Here is a 17774-nt window from a genome sequence, read left to right as displayed (position 1 = left end):
GGCGATTTGAACTCTGACCCAAACTTGGACCCGGACAGCCGGACACGGACCCGGACTCTGATCCGGACCTAGACCCGGACCCGGAAATGCTACTAGAAAAGTGGGTTAGGTGGGTGGTTCGGTTTTGAACTGCGATTCTCACAGAAGAGAACTGCTATCAGAAAAGTAGGTTAGGTTAGAGCTGTGACCCTTACAGAAATGAAATGCTATCAGAAAAGTAGGTTAGGTTAGGTTAGAACTGCGAGCCCAGCGCTGGACCAGCGAAACGGTCATGCGATGGTTAAGAGAACGCACTATGGAATACGCTACGTGTAGATGCGTACGCACCATCGCTGACGTTTGATGTGCGGACGAAAAACCGACACCGTGGCCATCCCATCAAGCAGCACCAGTCATCAGCAGCATCGACACCAGTTAGTAGGCCGAGCACATGATTGGCGCGACAGTATCTCGCCGCGAGATAGACTACCTGTCTTTTACTAACTGTATAAATTAAAGAGGGAAGGGTAGTTATGACGCGGCGAGATACTCTCGCGCCAATCATGTGCTAGCTCGGCTGTACCCTCTCTACACGCTGGCCCAGCTTAGTGGGCCAGTATGATGGCCCATCGTGTAGAGGAGCCATCAGAATGTCGCTCTAAACTTTGCATACAATTCTCGATGCACTCGCGTGGCAATTAGTGAACTTAAGTCAAAGTTTGAACGCTGTCAACATGGTTCAAACAAGAGTTTATATGAAAGTGCTAACTGGTGTAACCATAAAGTGCATCCTCTACTAAAGTGATCGAGTTAGCCGTACCCACCACGGTACTCACTCCCAGAGTAAAAGAGCAAAAGTTTTAAACTGGCTAATAATATAATGTATAAGACTTATATTCGACGACAACCCAAATTATATAAGCATCAGTGCTTCGTGCTTCCACATATAAAGCAGCTCGTCAGCCTTCCAAACGGATGTTGGAGTATGGATGATTCCGATACTCCTCCATTAACGACAAAACAAAGTCTCGGCCTGGCATTTTTACGATGAATTCGTTGTCGTGTCGTTACTTGGTGGCAGCGCCATGTAAACTGAATAAAATGGACGTACGTTTGGAGTGCGTTCAGATGGCGTGGCGCACGTTTGGTGTACATTTCTAGCATTGACGGTCGCTCCAAAGTCGCCACGCCGATACGTATAAATGGAGTGGCGTGCTGGATTTCAATCCAAATGGAAATCCACGATTAGGATGCCGTTACATTATAAGTTTTTTATTTTCATTGGTTAGTATAATTTTAGTAAAATTACAGTACATTATTACACAACACAACAATAAAACGTAACATAAGTTTTTGACATTCACGGACCGATTTTGACCGAATGCAGCCACGCTATTTGGACTGTTGAAAGGCTTGCCAGTGGCCACCTTTTTAGAGAAGCTCATGCAATGCAAACAACACAACACGTTTTCGATTCAATTGCAAAACCCTAATAGACATATTTAAATAGAGCCACAGTCCTTATATGGTATGTTAACTATTTGTCGCATTGTCAAAAGTATAGACCAAAGTTTCAAAGAAGATTGGTGAAGTTATAAAATTAAAGAGGTACCCTGCAGACGACAGACGAAGTAACAAGTCATTTAAGCTGCGAGAAATTTTTTGTGTCATAAAATTGCTACGAGCATTATCAATTAGAGTAAGCAGAGTCAACGTAATCTCTTCAAAGCATCGTGAATTACTCAAGAGTTATAAAAAGGAATTACTGAGACCAATCTCACAAAGCGGTGGTTTACGAACCATAGACGAATACAAATTCCAACCTCAGTCTCGCCTAATTTACAAAACATTTCATCTCGACTATGAAATCGTCTCTACTGTCCCTATGGAGAATTTAGCTTGAAATTTTAATACTCGTAATATAATGTGGGGTAAGAGAAACATAGTTTATTTTTGCTTGAGGCATAGGAAACAGTATGAGGATTACCTACAAGTGTTTTTCTTGCCCCTATACTTCTCTTACCCCATCTAACGTTAACGTAACGTTGGTGGAACGTGCATGATGGGTTACGTAACGTTACCCTACCACGATGTGATAAATTGTTTCATGTACGGGAAAGACAAACTTTTATCTTGTGGGCCTTACGTTGTGCTGGCCATCGATTATTTGTGACGTTTTCAACCAAAAGGATTTGAAATCAACTTTTTCGACAACCAACAATTTGGTATGTGGGTTGTCGAAAAGGTTGATTTCAAATTAAAGCTATATGGAAATAGCGCCTTATTGACAACCGACATCCCTTTTGCTTGAGAATGGCACATTATTGGGTAGACGAATACCCACAGAAGTATTACAGAATCGGATTATCATTAAAATATATCGCAGTTATATTAACTCTCCCTCTTTTGTTCAAGTTTTTTAATAAAAGCCGGATTTTAATATTATTTGAGGTTTCAGTTTGATTCGGTCCACCTTAGTTTTTTGAGCGTGGCTATAATGAAATTGGATTTCACCTCGGCGGCACAGGCGTTCATTTGGCTTTTTGCTTTCACTTTAAAAGGATATTGCGTGGGAATTTATTCAGATTGCGATTTTCCATGCTTCAAACTTTTATTGGTATCGAATTTTACTGGATATTCAATTTATAGCCATTTCTGTTTCTTAAATAAAATTTCGAACGTAAGTATGTATAGTATAAACACCGGAATTAATTATAATAATAAATTGCCCATTTTTGTTATATTTTTATTTACCTCTATTCGAAACCATTATTAATTTAGGCACTACATAAAACATTGAAAACAAAATAATTAAAATATAGTATACATATTCACATATGTACATATACACCCGGAGTTAAAATTACACGTAGATTTCCACAGTTTAAATTTTTTACAGTCGCACATTAGCTTAACCGACAACTAATCCGAACAGATTTTTAGATAATAACTCACCAACCTCGTAATTCTCGTAAAGGCTCTTTTGATTGTTCAAAAACTATTGAGAAAGTATTGTCCACATGTGTGGCAAAGCGCAAGGTAATTTGATGCAAGTTTTGATTTGTTTCCTTAAGTTGGCTGGTAGAACTGAATTTTATTTGGATTTTGATTTTGATTGATGTTTTACCCCTCGTACCTTGAAACCCTCGCAAGGCCCAAGATACCACTCGCTACGCTTATGGTTCAATTTTGGAATCTTTCGCTTGCTCGGGTATCAATATTAGAACGAGCATGTTAAACAACAACTGCCCCCTTGTAAAACAAATAACTATTTCTCTATTGCCATGAGCCCATGACGATACAAGTGATTGAGAAGTCCGATTGTCAAATAGGTTTGCGGATGGTACGGATAGATCCAGATGGTGTAATATGAAAGTGCTTTTTGTCATAAACGTGCTATCGATGTAGGAATGGTCTGTCAATGATTTGAATATTAATTACCTGTTCATCTTCCCTAATGTAACGTGATTCCTGGTGGTCAGCGTCGCGAATGAAGCGGCTCTCTTCGTAGGGCTTCTTGCGCGGGCGCTTGCCGACTGCCACTTCGCAGGCGCGCCGCATCAGCACCGTCGGTTGGTTAGCCTGCAGCAAAAAAAATAAATATTTAAAAACAAATATTACTAAACGTCGTTTTATCTTACACAGAACGATTTTTGGCAAAACAAGGAAGTGAAACCAAGTGCACGGCGTTGTAGTAAAAAATAATAACAGATAAATCTAGGGCAAAACGTACCTGACGAGACTTGATACGTATTGTTTGTTTTAAAGCCGTTTTCACCAAATCTAAATAAGGCTACTTCTAAAGTGAACTGTTTATTAAACGCAAAAATCAAATTGAAATTCATTATTGGCCGAACAGTCTAGCATAGGTACAGAGAAATGTAGAGGAATAAAATTGAGGAACTAAATTTTTCCACGAGTCGTTTTTTTAGGACTCTGTTACCAGCTTAACCTATGGAGCGCCCCAGTATCACATTAGTATGGAGTTAGTATCACACGTGTCACTAGGGCGCTCCACGGGTTAAGGATGAATAAGAATAAAGATCAAGGGTTTTAGTAATGTCCTTTATTAAAGGTGTCAAACGAGTGTTAACTCCAGGGAAACCAGAATTAAATGAATGACAACTAATTAGCAGGTAACCGGTAAGAACAAGTGTCCTTTCAAGTACAAACCTAGCAATACTTTTTTTTTCTTCGCACCTTGTTTTATTGAAATGTATAATTAACTATAACTTATAACAACAAACGAAAATTCAAAGGCAGCGTACATTGTCAATCATCTAGTATATCTTCAAGTGAAACTTTTATGGGTTTTTTCAAAAGACGACAGCAAAGTGCGGTTTTTCCGTCGCAGACCGGTACTTTCGCCGGATCACACACTTTGACCTTGGGGCTGACATCGCATTCGAGTTCTACATCGCGTGGACAGCGCTGAAGAAAGTTGGTCGCACCTTGGACCTTCCCATGCTCCTGGTCCTGCATGCCGTTGCGCTTGAATGCAGTCACGGGGAGTTTGTGCACCTGCAACCCAGACACTCCCGTTTAGTCTCACTTATGTCAGATAAAATAATTTTCAGACTTGGTGACACAAACAAGTTAAAAAAGAGTAGGCACACATTAGTGAAATGTGTAATTTATTGAGCATGACGAATCAACCAGCCACACTTTTATCTTTTTTTTAAAATTATTTTTTAATCTTGTTTACGCTCTGTTTGCACAATGTAACCCAATATTAAATGATTAATGGTAATGCTTATGCGTCTTGTTTTTGAGGATAATGTAGCACTTGCAGTGATAGTTGGCATCTTATGGGTCGAGTAATCAAAATAAGAGTGTAGTAAAAATCATACTCTGATTATATTTCTTGATGACGCTAATAACTCCCACGCTAGAATCTACGCACCAACAGGATCATTGTTTCTTAGTTTTTTTTACAGCCAGTTTCTTCATTGGTTTGATGGCAATTGGTCTGGGATAGTCGCCACACCAAGCATCGTGCCAACATTTTCTGATGTATGCAATGCCACCGCTTTCTCCGACATTTTGATCTTGGAGGCCATTCCTTTTCAATGCAGTTGATGGCAGGGGATAAACCTGCCAAAGGTCGTCTGGGTCGTAATTTGAATATATACTTTTCTTGTAACTACTACTATTTCCTCTTTTTAATAGGCTGCACTTCTTGGGTTATTTTAGGGTAATGTTTTTTTAGCGGTGTAACAGCTGTGTATACGGAAGGTTCGAGTGCTATCCCACCAGCACACAGAAACCTAATTGCACCCCTGTATCCATGGATTTGATCCTGAATTCCGTTTCGCATGTACGCCGTCTTTGGTAGTCGTCCGTGACGGGTAGGAACATACCGTTCCTGGAACCAACCACAAAGTAAATGAATAATAATAATAAAAGGTTTGTAGTTGGTTTCAGTGTACGGTTGGTTTCGAATTCACAAAAAGGAAAGAAGTCGCAAAAAGGGGCGTTAAATAGGTTATCCTAGCAAGATGTGTCAGTTCATAAAATTGTCATATATTCTTTAACTAAAACCTCAAAATACTATCTTTTCTAAAGGATTTATTTTGCTTATATGATTTTTTATTATGTTCCAGTTAATTTTTCGTAATTGTTTTCAGGCATACATTAATACAGAACTAAAACCGTATTAAGCTTTGAGCCTGTCTTGATTTTAATTTAAATAAGTGCTACCTACATGTCAATATTATGGGTAATTTTGTGTTAGGTTATATTAGGTATAGTAATAAATAACGGCTGTATGAAGTTAAAACAAATTACTATTCTTGGTACTTGATCTACTTACTCGATAAATTGTTTTTCACCACACCAGCTGGTAAAGGCTCTCTTGGTACTTTGAAAAACGGATAAGAAAGTTGCATTTTATCCACATGTGTCCAAATTATAAATAGCAAATTTTAAATTTCTTTTTTTTTATCATTTCGCCGTTAAACGCAAGTTTGGCGAACCTAGTATAAGTTTAAAATGTATTATACTTTAAAAAAAAAAGTTGTTTACTCATGTCGGCTGATGGAATTGACTTTTAAATGATGATTTTGAATGATAAATAATTAATAAAGTTCGTTTGGATTTGATTTGGTTTGATTTTATTTGATATTTTACAGTTAGTAATTGCCCCGTGGTGTGATGAAAATTTTTGTGTTTCACTCGGTGCACCGCGGTGGCAAAATATGTTAAAACCTCGTGCCTTGAAACCCTCGCAACGCTCAAGACTCCACTTTTCGAAACACTCGCTACGCTCGTGTTTCAATTTTGGAATCTTTCGCTTGCTCGGGTGTCAATATTAGCACGAGCGGTTAAACAACTTGGGCAGAGTTGTTATTTAATAACTATTACTTCATGAACTATTTTTTCAATGTTAACTGGTGCCAATACCTACAAAAAAAACCAAAGCATAACAGTTTTGATTTACTTACAATGCGTCCATCTTCATATCGATAGCATGGTATAATGTACTTTGTCTTGGCCGGTTTACACTGCGGCTCGCAACACGGCGGCCGAGGTGAGTAGCAGTCCTGATGGTTGTTAGGCGGTGAACATGGTCGACGTTCAGTCTTATGTTGTCTATGAGGACACTCGCCTCGACGAGAACTTTCCTCGCGACATTGCTTCGGTTTTGGTTTTTCACAGCAATAATATGTTTTAGTGCACGCCGGAAGACAAGGGTAGAAGTCGACAGGCCCATCATCGCATCTCGGAGCGACCAGCATTGGCCGCACTGAATTTGCTCCACATTCCTCTAAGCAACAAATTTCCATTTTTATGGTTTTATCCTTAATATCACTTAAAAATTTAGCTACAACAAAAATATCACAATAAATTTATATTAGTTTTCCAAAAGAACCCTATACTATTATTTGTCAATTTTGAAATGATTCGGCAGTGATTTAAAAGTTAATAATTACCTACCAGTATTCTGCTACTAGGTATATGATTTGGACCTCCATGCAGTAGATTTAATTGCATTGACAGTGGCATTTTTTGGCAGATGACAGTTTCAAGTAATATTATCGTATGGTTGTTGTGCTCTAGCGGCGTCCGCGAAAACCGCGATTCGAGTGCAGTGAATTGAGATGGTGGTGCACGTGAAAGATTTCCAGCTGCTGCAGCGCTTACTCAATCAAATTGATTATAAACAATGTCCTGTCTGTGCGCTTGTCTATCAGTTCTATCACGTTCGTTGCTCATAGACATCTCCCGAGCTACGAAGGCGCAAGTTGACTGGGACGGCCCGGCATCGGCACGTAAACGGGGACTTTTAAGGTTTTCAATTAATTTACTTTATTTGTTGTCTTGAAAGCATTTCGTGAAAAAAAAAAATTCAGAAAAGAGATTGGCTCGTAAAAGTTAGCACTTGATCCCTGTTGCGATATTAAAATATTAGCATTAGACCTGCAACCAGCACTGATCACTCCAATTTCAGATCTGTTTATTCTCCAAGGACGACAATAACCCATAAGAAATCATATTGGCCATATGCGTTAATATGCCACTTACCTAATATGCGTTTAGAATGAGAAGTTGTAATAATTCTGTTTGTTAAAAAAACCCTATTTGGAACCTTTTTATAATAGACTAAGTTCTATGTAAAGAAATTGCAGTATAAGATAAGTTTTGTAATTTAAATTTACAGTTATTATTTATAATAATTAAACTCCAATTAAACTTTAAAAAAAAACTAATCCCATCAGCCATGTATGAAAAATCGGGGAACACTAAAAAGAACAAACATCGCACCGAATTAAAAACCTAACAAAACTTATTAATTTTACACAGTATGAGTAAACAAGTGTTATAACTTTCCTTCTATATTATATACATATATTATATATTATATATATTAGGTATGTACCAGGTTCTTCAGTATTTAATAGATCATTTTAGCCAACTATAGCCTTACCCGAGGAATTTTTATTTAATCTTACCGTTTCAATATCAAGCACTTATCCCCTATTCCGTAAGGTTGCACGGTCCCGAGAACACACATTAGTCGCCGTGCTATCGCCAACAAAACGGAGCAAAATCCTAAAGCAAAGCTTTTGCCAGCGTCGCAAACATTTGCAGCCGCCTCCTTGTCGCCGACGACTCGAAAATGCAATTTTCCCAATGCAAATCGAACGCTCCAGACAGATTTAATGCCTTTTACTTGCCGATTCCGTTCATCACTTCCGCAGAGAATTGAAGATGACCACGTCCTAAGGGAATCCAGCGAGATCTGCATTTGCTCAAGTATTTGACGGTAGATCGGTGCTTAACTTAATATTCTCGGTAAAGGAAATGGCTCTAGTTTCAAAATCTGAATATCAGTTTATTAACTAAGAAATCGAATATCAAATTGAATGCTCTTAGTATGTGTTTTGAGACGAGACTTAATAAAACCGTAATGTTTTGCTAGATCTTAATTCATATTTTTTTATTGCATGAATGTGAGTACAAATAGTACATTATTGTCGAGGCTCGGAAGTAGCTACTTGCTGGCTGAGGTTTCGTTTTAAACGGACGACCTTGGGAGTCCGTTTAATTGAATCCGAAGCCAGCAAGTAGCCTTCCAGCCGAGTCATATATAGTGCTTTTCTCAAAAATGGCGCAATAAATACAAATATAGTAGAAATATTTTACAGAACCAACGTTCTTATGTATACGTTTTCACAGAAAAAAGTAAAAAGATTTGCTTTGACGCCTTTTTATTTTTTTAATTAAAAATAGAAGTGTATTTTTCTGCTGAAAATACGCCAACCTATTTGAGACACCTAAATAGTCGCGGTACCAACATTATAATAATAAGTACTGATCATCTGCTTGGCTGTTTAATGGACCTCTGCCTTCATTTGATATGGCCACTTGAACTTTTAAAAAGTTTGGAACTCGACAAATAATGGAATTTGTATGCAACATTGCAGTCCCGAAATCGAGACTGCAATGTTTTTAACTTTTTAATTTTTTGACTGACCATAAACTACGTACTTCGCGACCTACTTTTTAACCGGCAACGTCGACTTTGCCGTCCATTTTTGAGAAAAGGTACTTTACTGGATCAGTGACCCAAAAAGGATCTTGGTCTTTGACACAAGAGAGCGCCACTCTGGCCTATTCTGCGCCACTTCACGCCAGTTGGGTATTCCGAGAGCGGATAGGTCTTTTAGGGCTTCGTCACTCCAGCGGTATCTGGGGCGCCCAGATGGACGTTTTCCGCCCGGGTGCCCCACATACGCTCTTCAAACAGCACGCTCCTCTCCCATCCTCTCTAGGTGAGCGGAGTCGTGGGGCTTTGATCTCGCCAATTGGGCACCGCAACCAGCTCCTCCAGCTCCCTATTCTTCCTACAAAGGTACACAATAAAGTATTGCAATAAAAGCTTCAAACGACAAAAAGTGTTAACGTAATATTGTGCTACGCAATAAAGTGGTATAACATATATTACTAGTTTTTGTAACGTTGGAAAATGTCGAAAAGTAAAATAGCATGATATTGAGTACCCTTGTAGGCGTCCCACACACTGAGTAATTAAAGAGCAAATATAACATCGTGTCCCAATGATGTTCATCTGAGTGATATTTATTTTATACTAGCGACCCGCCCCGGCTTCGCACGGGTTATCCTTAAAAAAATATACACCTAAACCTTCCTTAAGAATCACTCTATTGATAGGTGAAAAACCGCATGAAAATTCGTTCAGTCGTTTTGGAGTTTATCGCGAACATACAGACATACCGACAGACGCGGCGGGGGACTTAGTTTTATAAGATGTATGGATGATATAATGTACCTAATATCAACGTTAATGTAATGTTTAAAAGTCATTCTAAAATTGACTTATAGAAATAGGCAACAGGTATTTGGATAAGGCAAATCAACCAAAATGAAATATATAAATGAAAATGCTGGCAAACACAAAAAGGAAATATTGGAAACCCTTTTTTGCAAAAAAAAATAGATATTAGATTATTTACCATCTCTATTGTTTTATAAAAGTTGCTGCACATTTTATTGGTATAGCAAATCTCAGACGCGAACATTTTACTCAGCAAAATGGTGAACTCTCATGCACTCATGCAGTTTGCTCGCCCATTGTCACACATCACGCTACCTATGGGGGGATTTGCACTTGTAACGTTTCACTTTAACATACCGTGCTGTGTTAGATAGGTACGTTATTGAGTGGAGTGGACTGCATTATGTAAGAGAAGATCTGCCTCGACCCTCGACTAGTTGTGCGGCGAAGAAAGTTGAGACACGATTCGCTGGTGTGTAAATTCCGATATCATTAATTTCTTGAATATTTAGCACGTACTTATAATAATAATCTATCATTTACTTACTTTTTATGTACCTAAACCCAGTCACAATATTGCATGGCCACTTTATGAATGGATTTCATTCATAATGTGGCCATGCACTTTTGCAGGTCGCTGTACACAAATTTATGATATCAACAAATACATTTCGTAATTTCGCACGCTAGTTGACTAAGCAATGTGGGCGCAGCCGATTGAATGTACCCTAAAACTTAACAGTAAAGTTGTATTCAGATTATTTTGAATACCTCGTTCGCTTAGTTATTTCTGCTGTTGATTGTACCTAAATAGCTTTTCCTTTAAAATTATCTGATTGCTTTTTATTTTCGCACAATTTGTTTCTATCTGTACGTTGTATATATTATGATTCAAATCTTGTAACTTAAATTTGAACTACTTTGCGGTGTCTGATTCATCACTAACTCTATGACAAATAATGCATGCATTATATTTCCCCCAAAATTATATATCTCGGAAACAGTAAGACAAATATAATCCAATCACTATAACGTCAATCCATCCCGCCAAGCAAGATCAGAGATAAGAGACGTTTACAAACGCCCTCAGTAATATTATCAGAAGAAAAGACGATTACTTCCAATCGACTTAATCCTTTCAGACTGAACTGTGGTATATTCGATACCCTTGTACCTCAGATATTTCCACTCAACTGAATCACCAGAATACTGCACAAGAGATAAATACCTTTAACGGGCCAAGCGCTCTAAGTAGGTACTTGTCGGTATACTTAATTTGCATTGCGAAATTAATGTATCTAAATAGTCTTTAATTAATTAATTTTATAAAGGGAAAGGAAACATTAGTGGTTGCAGTTTACATGGGGTAGGGATTGCAATAATTTTAGAGCAATAGCTCCGCTTACCGCTTGAATACAACTAATGTCACATGCGTTCAAAACGTGGGAACGTATATTAAATAACATACTAAAAGATATCGTACAGCTGACTCAAAATCAATGTGGCTTTGTTGCTGGCAGGAGCACTTCCGACGCGATTCAGGCCATTCGAATATTAGTGTAAAAAGCTAAAGCCATCAACAACACCAATTTGCATATGATCTTTATCGACCTAGAAAAGGCCTTCGATCATGTCCCACGCGAACTTATCTGGGAAGCATTGAGATACCATAAACCATGAAGTACCTGAACAGTATATAGTATATAGCATTAATGCACTCGCTATACTTACTGATTATTTATATTTAGTTCTGCTGTAGTTAAGTTTCTCTGAAGTGAAATGTATAATTTCTTTGAGAAAATAAAGTTCTATAAACCTAATACAGGATATGTATACCAATGTCACCACCCAGATAGTTTGTCCAGCTGGAACTTGTGAAAAGTTTGAAATAAGCAACGGAGTGCATCAAGGGTCAATATTAAGCCCGTTATTATTTAACGTCACCATAGATTACCTAGCAAGGGCTCACCAAAAACCAGTGCCATGGCACATCTTGTATGCTGATAACGTCACCCTAATATCAGATAATGTCTAAGACCTCCCAAATCAACTAAGCATTTCGACTCAATCATAAGAGGAAAATGGTTTCAGAGTAAGCCGTAAGAAAACAGAATGTCATGTTTGTTTGATGGTACTACAGATCCCAACTCAATAAAACTCTATATAAATGATGTCTACAGTGAAAGAATTTAAATACTTAGGGTCGATAATCAGCAACGATGGTAAAATTGATAGAGATGTCACTCATAGTACCACAGTAGGCTGGATGAAGTAGAGGCAGTTGACCGGTGTTATGTGTGATAACAGAATGCCTTTAAAAGTAAAGGGTAAATTAAATAAAACCGCAGTGCGACCCGCCATTCTTTATGAAACCGAATTCTGGGCATCAACAAAAAAAAGTGTGTGCGTGTAATCTTTACGGTGACGTTTATGTTGGCACTTTGACGTGTGTCCTATTGTGCGTGCGTCACTACTAAGTGTTACTTCCGTCAGAAAAAAAATCCGAGTGACAAGAAGTTTTACTTAAAAAACAGATTTAAAAACTGCGTACAACAGAGATGCGCATACTTCGCTGGTCAGCTGGAGTCACCCGGAGGGATAGGATCCGTAACGAATGCTAAGAGGCAGTTTTAAAATCGCTCCTAGTGAAGAAAAGCTGAAGGAAAAGCGACTACGCTGGTACGGTCACGTACTCAGGCGGTCTTCTGATCACATGGTACGAGCGTCATTGGATCTACTAACGACGAAACGAGGCCGTGGAAGACGCCCTACTGCTACATGGCTGGCAACGGTCTAAAATGACCTGAAAAACACAAATATTGACGCCGGAACTGCACAAAATCGTCCAGTGTGGAGAAAAAGGACAAGGAGAGCCGATCCCAGATAATGGGAAAAGGCTTAGGTAGAAGAAAAATAAGTCGTATGCACAATACATACATGTCATCATCATCTTCCTTGCGTTGTCCCGGCATTTTTGCCATGGCTCATGGGAGCCTGGGGTCCGCTTGGCAACTAATCCCAAGAATTGGCGAGGGCACTAGTTTTTACGAAAGCGACTGCCATCTGACCTTCCAACCCAGAGGGGAAAAATAAATACAATACATACATGTATAATAATCAGGCATCGTAAACTGCAAGCGAAATCCATTGAAGTACTAGGGTTGTAACGTTGTAACTGGTTGTCATACGTCATTTCAATGGATTTCGCTCGCAGTTTACGATGCCTGATTATAATTATACATATATTATGTGTTAGAATTTGGTACAGGTATGTTAGTCGCCCAGACCCAAATACAGACAGACGAGAAACGTAAATGAACCTCGACGGCCATTTTGATAAATTTTGATTAACTCTAGAGTGCCAAAATATACGTATCTTTTTTTACGTTAACTTAGATGTTTGATTTTTTTACAGCCTTCAAGGGACTGTAGACCTAAGTAATTGATATATGGTTTTAATTTCAAGTCGATGCCTCCACGCGTTTCCGAGATAAAGGGTCTTAACAGACAGACGGACGGGACGGACAGATAGATTGACGGACAGCAGTGATTCTGGGTTTCGTTTTTTGCTTTTGAAGTACGGAACCCTAAAAATGGCGAAAATTTACTTTTATTTTTGTTACATTTTTATTATTCACCTACTTTCGTGCCCACAATAAAATTAACCAAACTACGATTATTTTCAATATTACTCCTCATAGTTTTGAACCTGTCAAATAGACCACAAAACCGAATTGATTGCCACCACACATCTGTCATGTCTCTATAGTTTACATAGAGGGTATCATTTCAATGAGTTATGTAAATGAAAAAAAAAGGATAAACTCCATGAATGTATGTACATTTATTTATTTATGAAAGCTTTTGTCAAAGGCGCGCGGGTTCATCCGGGTGATTCATGACATATTCCATAAAAGGGTCCGTACGTACCTATATGAAGAGTTGTTGTAATAAATTCTTCCGTTTGTATTGAGAACATGGGAAACCGTTGACGGACTCATGCACTCTGCTCGATTGCGATAAGGCAGAGATTAGAACTCCTACATTTAGCGTAAACCATTGAGCAATGAATTATACCCGCTCACGGTAGATTAACTGCGTGAATTATTTGTTGATATGCGATGAGAGGTTTAAAAGAAAATAAAACGTAGATATATTATACCCAGTGAACAATTGTGTGTTACCAAACGACTGCCATTTATAATACACGATAAATATATATACGAACTAAAAATGTTGAACAGGTATTCCCTTATATTGTTGGCTTCTTTTACTGTTATTTCGCTTGCATTAGCGGCTACAACCTACAAGATAAGTCCGAGATTTTAATCAATTACTTAACTGGTGTAGGTATACTGTGATAGTGTAGCTACACCATGAGTTACCTGTCGGATTCGCCCACCGAGGGTTCCGTACTTTTTAGTAATTTATTGTTATAGCGGCAACAGTAAGTTTCACTTTTGTATGGAGAAAAAAAAGTTGTGATATTTTTCCTGACTTTGCTTACCAATCGAGTCTCCCTAAACTAAAAACTACAAGGGCCGTTTGATAAGTTTTTTAAAAAGTCAATAAACCATTTATAAAACCAAAATTTGGAAATAGGTAATAATCATACGTAAGCATTTTTGACATTTTTCGTTTGAGAGATTGTGCCAGACAGTGCTAATGCCATCTACCGAAAAAAGGTTTTATAAGCAGTTTTTTACAAAGACTTATCTAACTATCTAAATTTCAAGGGAATGACGTTTAGGGGTTGCACAAATTGAAAAGGTAGAGTGAGAACCCCATAAAAGTGACAATGTTATAAAATAATAAAATATAATTACATAATACTAAATTTGAATGAAAAAACTGCATCTAATTAGAACATTTATCAAGTAACCAAACTCCAAGTTTCCTACTTTTTTTTTTTCATTTATTTATTAACACAAAGTATATACATTCTAAAAACTATGACAGCGAACAAAGCCCCCTAAGGCTTAACTGCCGCTGTAATCGCTCTTAATCTTAATACTATCTTATCTTTTTTTTTTTTAAGCTATGGAGTATGTATTTCATTTCACGAAGTCGGCAATCATGTTTGTTAATTATCCGCCTTCGTGATATGAGACATTCCTTTAAGTGTGACGAACATATAATTTATTTAACTAAGATATTTGGCTTTTAATATTTGTTTACATTTATGTGGGTTGTTACTAATATTACTAAAAGTTACTTCAGGTAATTCGTTGAGGATATGTGGTAGCAAATATTCCCATCGTCATTTTCCGTCCCAGCGTCTACAAATTTTTAAATTTATTTATATACAAGCTTTTGCCCGCGACTTCGTCTGCGTGGACTTAGTAACCCCAGCAAGAGTAAGAATAGCGCCTGGAGAAAGTCTTATAGCAATTATTCAATTTGAGCATATTATGCACACAAATTAGCAGACACTTCATTAATTATCTCAATTCCACCCCGCTTTTTACTTTCTTAAGGGATGGTTTTCGGGATAAAAACTATCCTATGTCCTTCTCAGGGACTCAACCTATCTCTATGCCAAATTTCATTTAAATCGATTCAGCTGTTTAACCGTGAAGAGGGAACACACAGACAGACAGATAGACAGAGAGACTTTCGCATTTATAATATTAGTATGGATAGTATGGATAGTATGGATAGAGGGTTCAGTAACACATAACTCTCCACTTTGATGGTAGCCGCTTAAAGCTTTTTCTATCTACTGCTATAGAGTCGTTGGTTATATGAGAGTATCTTTGTTGATGTTGTGCAACCTCTAAATATTGACCGATTATTATTTTTGGAATATAACATTTTTTCATCAGCGAGAACAAGAATTCGAGCGAAGTCACATGAAAATCGAAAATTCGGAAAAATGAAACACCCTAGGCAACAGTCAAAGATAAATATAACTCCGTAATAGATGGATACAGTCTAAGGAAAAAACGTGCCTCGAAAATCAAGAAAATTTGATTCTCGTTCAGAGGGCGCTACTAGCTTTGGTCAACTGTCGTATAGATGGCGTTGACGGTTTCGTTTGTTATTTAACAATTTTAACGCATATCAGTGAAAGAACATGGGTCAAAATCATAAAAATAATTAATGCAAATAAAAAAAATCATTTATCCATATTTAAATACATTTTATCGTATTTTTATAAATATTTATTTTTAGTTTTAAAGTGTGTCGACAGATGGCATTGAATTTACTGGGGTTACAAAATTTACTATGACAGTACCGCTCTAGTATAAGTTACTCTATAGCAACAGTACAGTCGAAGGAAAAAATATCGATCCAGACAAATTGCTCAAAATTCAAAAATATGTGACCACGACTTTATTGTCTAAGGTGTAAGAGCGTACACATATTTTTGAAACTTTGGGAATGTATATATATTTATGCCCTTGACTGTCACCTGTGAAAATTTCAACTGTCTAGCCATCACGGTTCATGAGATATAGCTATAGCCTGGTGACAGACAGACGGACAGCGGAGTCTTAGTAATAGGGTCCCGTTTTTACCCTTTGGGTACGGAACCCTAATAAAACAAAATACGAGAAACTTGAGCCCAATTTGTCGGGAAAGCCCATACCGCCATAATATTCAATACATATAGGCAAGAGCGTATTAGTGTCTATACAGTTGTGTAGGTTTACGATCATATGGCACCAAAATAGGGAGGAAATGTATAAAATACGACGGATATGGAAAACGATATCCACGGTATTGTAACGAGGGATGTCATTTGTCAATAAGGGTGAGATTTAGTGTTCCCTTTATAACTCGTCGTCCCCGCAACGACGGATCGCGTCGCCGTAATAACCTGAATAACCTGAGACTTTATGCAGCGACCCCGCGTAGATATAACGAACTATTCAAAAGGAAATGACACCTCAGATTTTATGAAAGCGCCATATATTTCCGCTCGGAGTTGCACTGGCGCGGGGCTGTTTAAGTCCGCCATTAGACTACCTAAATGCGTCGTTATCACTGGAGTTCCGATGTACTACAGTATATTTATGTTACTTTAATGTATACGAATTCAACACACAACGTTTTAAGTGGAGTACCTAGAGGTTTGTGAAACAGAAAAATTGTAATAAGTCCAACCCACTATTAAATAAAAACTTCAGCGATCTTAGTACGAACATTATACGTACGCGAAAAAGCACAGCATAAAAATTACAGGTTTGTGCGAAAGAGCGTAATCGTTTTATAAGTGAAATGTCATTACTTGAAATCATGGCGTCAGATGTCTTCGACGGATGTATCGACGATCTTACTTTCTCGTCAGATGAAGAAGATTTTTTATTGTTTGATTATGTCAGAATCAGAAGTTTTGTTTTTAAGCCTGTATTACGCTATGCCTGTCGTAATGACGACAAAAATCTCATACGCTACGCTAAGACGACGTTTCGTGCGCGGACTTGTTGGAACTTGTACGTGCTCGTAGCGCTCTCGTTCTACGCGCGTATTGCGAAACGCTTACGCGTCTCTTACGCTTACGCTCCGTGTGCTGAGGGCCTACAGCACCGTGTGCGATTGCAAGTACCTATTAACTAAAAAATGTGTTTCATTATGTCGCTTAATATGCCTAGCGAAGTTAGAGGGGGAGGGGGGGATGCCGTGAATGGCTTTGAGAAAAGAGGGTATAACTATAAGGTCCCTTTTGCATGTTTTGCTCGAATTGGCGGGTTTTTAAGTATAAATTATGCAATGAATGTTATATTGTAGGTAACTCATAACTGGTTTTTGTAAACTTCGCTTAATAACTTGTTATTAGAAATATATAGTCCTCCTCATCGTTTTCGATGACGGCGACCCCAAATAAACATTATGGACGTATTAGAAATATAGAAATCGTGAATCAACTAAAAACTGATAAAAGTCTTAAACAATACAGGCTCTTGGTCTAGTCGGTAATGATCCTTTTGTGTAATATAGTCCTATTATAAAAAAAAGATTCGCATCAATGTTACTGGAAATCTCAACTTGA

General features: G+C 37.9%; 1 protein-coding gene across 6 annotated transcripts in view; it reads right to left on the bottom strand.

The window, feature by feature from the left end:
* LOC134755756 (uncharacterized) overlaps nt 1-17774 on the bottom strand; it is a 92410-nt gene that overhangs the window by 62082 nt on the left and 12554 nt on the right. For 2 of the 6 annotated variants that reach the window (XM_063692330.1, XM_063692325.1), the window contains one exon: nt 3421-3561. The gene's annotated coding sequence lies outside the window, so the exon portion shown is untranslated. Of the gene's footprint in view, nt 1-3420; nt 3562-4247; nt 4501-4829; nt 5074-6422; nt 6527-17774 lie in introns of those variants that run through there. The other 4 variants (XM_063692326.1, XM_063692328.1, XM_063692329.1 and 1 more) reach the window with 4 other exon arrangements.

This window comes from Cydia strobilella, chromosome 3 (genome assembly GCF_947568885.1).
Source record: "Cydia strobilella chromosome 3, ilCydStro3.1, whole genome shotgun sequence".
Classification (NCBI taxonomy): Eukaryota; Metazoa; Arthropoda; class Insecta; order Lepidoptera; family Tortricidae; genus Cydia; species Cydia strobilella.
This window is presented reverse-complemented; position numbering and strand designations above follow the sequence as displayed.